The following is a 5215-nucleotide window of genomic DNA, read 5'->3' as shown; positions in this document are numbered from 1 at the left end:
AATTACAGTAAAAACATAATTTGTTTGTAGCATGTTAAAATTTGTATAAAGATTTGGAAATATTGATCAGTCACTTTAATAATTATGCTTTAATTTGAAAAAAAAAATAAACACAGCCTTTTTCCAAGTGCAAAGGCTGTTCCAAGTTTAAATGTTAAATTAAATATTTTGTACATAATAAATCAAATTACATTGATAGGCCATTATATTCATACGATTTTATCCGCATATTGATCCATTTACCAGATCAAGAGAAAGAGTACAAAGTGGTTGTGACACGGACAGGAAATGCTTCCTTTTCCATTGCTCCTAATCCCAGCTATTGTACTTTCAAAGGTTTGTGTTTGCTCTGCTCTCAGTTTCTAAAGTTAAATTGGATCTTTAACTTCAATACTACTTGTGATTTATAATATTCATGTTAAGCTTTTTGATATCTCTAAAAATTTCCTATGAAGTTACTTTTTCTGGACGTCATTATTAAAAACATGTATGTAGGGTTGGGTTTCATAACTTCTACTTATTAATACTTCTTTTTTTCAAACTGCATGTACTATACTATCTATAATTGTCACATCCATGGTTCTGCCTGGATCAATAAAACTATGATTATATGGAATGTTAACTACACACATTTTTTTCCTTCAGAAATAAAAAAAAATGAGAGACCGAACTTTATATTGACATTGTATTCAGCTTCATAGACGTTTCAATAAAATGTAAACAGTAATCATGCTCAAAAAGTTCAATAAAACAATTTCGAAATTGTGAGCAGAACAAACGCGGACCTCTGAAAACATAAAAAAAGAATCAAATACAATGGAGAAGTGAGAACCCCTGTCAACTTGTCACAACTGTTTTTTCATGTTTAGGTAAAAGGCAGCATCTGTGGACAATGTAGTGTAAAAATAATGAAACTCTCCTCGTAAAACAAATAATAACATGAAAACAACAACAACATCAAAGTAATATACCATAACAGTAAGCAACTCCGAGTAACAATGAAATCAACATACCCCACACAGCAGACATTTTGATAAGGGATTAAAATGAAAAAGAAAAAACGGAGTAAAATTGTTTCAAACAAATTTAAAAAAAATACAAAGCAGGATGATAACACTTGAGTTTGTTGAAAAACAAATCTGTAAATCAGTTGTCTTAATGTAAAATATATAAACTTCCCTATGTTGTTTCAGTGGTATAAACTAATCTTGTTATGAAACTCTTATTCGGTTAAAAAGGAAGTAAACATTTGTAACTGAGAGTAGAATGTATATGCTCATTTCTGTTTTTTTTTTTTTTTTTTTTTTTTTTTTTTTCCAAAAGATTTGTTTTAAATGTAAATGTGGAATGGAAGTAATGGAGCAGTTAGAGTTAAAGAATTGCCATTGCTCAAATCTATCAGATTTAAAGAACAATTTAATAAATTATTGAGTATTTAGATGTGATATAACTATAACTTCGACGAAAAAAAATCTGAACTATAAAAAGACTAAGTTTTATCAGAACAATAAGAGAAGGGGCATACCCGCTCTAAGAATGATACTTACCCACCTTACTTCATGAATTTTAGTAATGTGAGAACATTTGATGAAAATGCACAGAAAATTCAAAAAATATCTTTTCAAGATAACCAGGGCCACACTTAATCATACGGAAATGCAACAATTCCAATGATGTTGAAATTTTTCTTTCTAAAATATGACCCCTAAGGTTAGGGCAAGACTAAAATCATGAATCGAATTTCACATATTGCATGTATATAGGAACAGAAATAAAAAAAATCTTCTCTATAGCAGTAGAACCATGTTTGTCAAATTAATATTGAGGTATCCCCATTGTGTGTGCATTCAAGTTGAAAAAATCCTTGTTTAACACAAGTAAACTGTATCACAAAGTGGTTGACTTAAGCTTTTGCGCCCTCAACTTTTCTTATTATGCTATTCCACTTTTACCTGCACAGTTTTTATGTTTCCAGAACTTATTTGATACGCAGGAACATGGTTTAGATCTGAATATGATCAATTTTTAAACCAAGCAGGCTACTGACAAATAATTTGATCATACAGTCATTTCAACATCTTAGTTAATAGTCGGCATTTTGCAAATTATACGGTCGTTATAATATCCTTGATGGCAAATACAACTTCTCCTTTTGTAGTATATTGTTCGACATGTTTCATAGTTATTGTTAGGTCAATCTTTATATATTAATTTTGACTATGGTTTCCTCCGTCTACCAGAACAATAAATAGGACTCACTCAAGGTGTGACCGGTTGACAAGGGATGCTCACCCTCCTAGGAACCTGTTTCCAACTATTGTGATTCCATGAGTCTGTGTTTTGCCCTGTTTGCAATTGGTCATTTTAAATGAATTCATGCAAATTGTCACTGGGGCTACAACAGAGCCACAGCATGGATTTTTTTCCATGAATAGAGAGGAAAATCTGAAGGGCTAGGGGACCAAGATTCCGGTTATCTTAAGCTAATGGGATCTATTGCATGTATAATTTGATTGACTTTTACATATTTGACTAAAATTTTGCTTATCTAATGAACTAGAGAAAACATTGCAATTAATCCTTCTTGGTCTAAAATGCTTCTGAAACCTTTCATTTTTATTTCTGTTCATATACATATACATAAATTATATAAAATCTTATTTTCTTAATTCAAAATAATTTTTAGAACTAAAATGACAGTCCTGGCTATTACTTATAGAGTTCTAGCCGATAATTCCTTTTCTAAAATTCATATTTGTTCTATTTTAATATTTCACCAAGTCTAGACACAAAGACAGTGCAATCTCCAGCTCTCTCTTCAGTCTTGTATTCCAAGTATGACTGACTCTTTAATAAGATCAATCAAATATAAAGGGAGGTTTTTCATTGTCTTCTTCTCTAAGATTATTAGAAACAAAACGTTTCCTCCGTTACGAGAATAAATGGATTCCATTCTTGCCATGTTTAATTCAAATATGCACCAATATGAGTCTAAAAATGTGACGTCATGATGCAAATAGTTCGTCTGCTACAATGAATGGCATTTGTGATATTGTCCATTATTCCTGTACCTGGAATAAAATCTCTATGATGAATACACAGTCTTGAGTTATATTCATTTTCAATCTTATTCACAAGTTTAACGACAAATTTTCCATCTTGGTCAGCATAGGAAATGAAGGCATCAAAGCGGTAAAAGCCTTGATTGTTACCATCATCTTCAATACCGTGACGGTGATATTTTTCTTTTGCGACATAATACATATATCTAAGTTTCCATCTATATCTAAATACGATGCGATTCACTGTTGCTGTTAAAGCAATGATTATCAATGACGTCATCACTACTATAATGAGTATATACGAAGAACACTTTTTCTCCATTTTCTGAAGTAAATTCTCAATTTCAGTCAACGGATATTCTTTAAATTGTTCGAATTCACATGTGTAATTCTCCAACATCAAAAACTCCAATGTCTTTGAATAATGTAGCCACTTAACAAATTCGAAATTTTCGCAAGAGCACTTGCGTGGGTTACCCAACAAACTAACATGAACTTCTTTATTTTTCGCTATGGTATTCAAGGCTTCAATAACAGATGATTCGACAAAGGTTAACTGATTGAAAGATAGATCTAGTACAGACAGATTTCTCAAGCAAGATCTGAAAGTCTATATATTCTGTTGAAAGATAAATCTAGAGGCTTCAGTCGAGTTTGATATAAAAACATTTCTCCATTCTTATCTTTTTCAAAAACTTGTCCTAGAGCAATATTGGAAAGATTCAAAAACTCGATACCGGTAAAGGGTTTCAAAAATAATTTTGAAATATTACCGCAAAAGTTATCAGAAAAGTCAATATATCGAACATTTTGAATCCCAGTAAGTGGTCCAATAATCTCATAGATAATATTTCTCTGCGCATATATGTGTGTTAATTTGTTTAACGGTCCCATCGGGACTTTGGGGATGGACATTTTATACAAATTATCATGGTAATAAAGTGTTCGTAAATTAGGAGGAAAGTAGATGGTGTAGTTCTCAGGATGATCAAGAAATTCAGAAATGGATATGTCAAAAGATTCCTCATTTTTATAGCATTGTTCTTGTTGTTTCCTAACGCAGGAGAACCTAGTTGGACCCCTTTAATTTTCCTGGTGTCATTGCATTTCTCAAAAAAGTCGCCAATCATTCCCACCTGATGAAAAGAGGACTGATAGCTTACGTTCAGTATCTCCAAGCTTTGTAGAACAGCAAATTCTATGATGTAGAGACCAAAACCTAACACATTATCTGCCAAATTAAGGACTCGAAGTGATTTTGGAAGTGAAACTAAAACACCTATTTCAAGGCTATTGATCCTGTTTGACGCTAAGTTCAGTTCCAGTAGATTCGTGGTTTTCAAAAATGCAACATGATATATTTTAAGATCCTGACTGACCCTATAGGTGCATTGAAGTTTTTCAAAGTTTAACGTTTTTATTTGTGAGTCTTTCAAATCAGATGATATATTTGAAATGGCTTCAATGGTAAGCATATTATTGTTTGATATGTCAAGATTTTCAAGATAAGAATTATTTAGAAATGTACCAATCTGAGTGTTGACAAGTTTATTCCATGAAACACTTAAGTTCCGAAGTTCTCTATATCTTGCCACAGAGGAATTATTTAATGATTGTAAATAGTTATGAGACATATCTAAGTACATTAGGCTCTTTGGAAGGTTTTGAGGTATATTTAAAAACGTATTATTTGCAAAGTTGATGCCAATAACATTAATTGGAAAATCTGGTGTCATATTAAGTTCACGACGCGAACAATCAGCAAAAACGTTTCCTTTGTGAGTTCTAAATGTGCAGGGATTACTGGGAGGGTATCCACATCCGGTTCCTGTATCCAAAAATTTAAAGATGGGAATCAAAACCACGAGCTTTTCTCCTAATGTAGCCATGACTGAAAGCATAAAATTTGAAACTGTTTTTCATACAAACATATGAGAATGTTTTGTAACAATGAATTTACTTTTTTTTCCCTTTTCTTTATGTACTTGTCAAAGATACAGGTATTTTACTTTATTATTAATTAAATAACGATTATTTTTTTGTCTTAGCATTAAAACATGTCAAAAGAAATTCGATGAAGTAAGGTCCCGGACAAATTTTGTTTTTTAGCACACTATTCGAATGAAGCCAAACCAACTCTTATGATAAAATTT

General features: G+C 31.7%; 1 pseudogene; it reads right to left on the bottom strand.

Annotated features, from left to right (window-relative positions):
• Positions 1 to 2760: 2760 nt before the first annotated feature.
• On the bottom strand, positions 2761 to 4951 carry LOC133174580 (toll-like receptor 4; annotated as a pseudogene).
• Between the last annotated feature and the right edge of the window lie 264 nt (positions 4952 to 5215).

This window comes from Saccostrea echinata, unplaced genomic scaffold (genome assembly GCF_033153115.1).
Source record: "Saccostrea echinata isolate AGI-Se365-2 ecotype Australia unplaced genomic scaffold, CSIRO_AGI_Sech_v1 ptg000058l, whole genome shotgun sequence".
NCBI classification, from domain to species: Eukaryota; Metazoa; Mollusca; class Bivalvia; order Ostreida; family Ostreidae; genus Saccostrea; species Saccostrea echinata.
The sequence above is the reverse complement of the archived record's forward strand: the minus strand, read 5'-3'. Positions and strand labels throughout refer to the sequence as shown.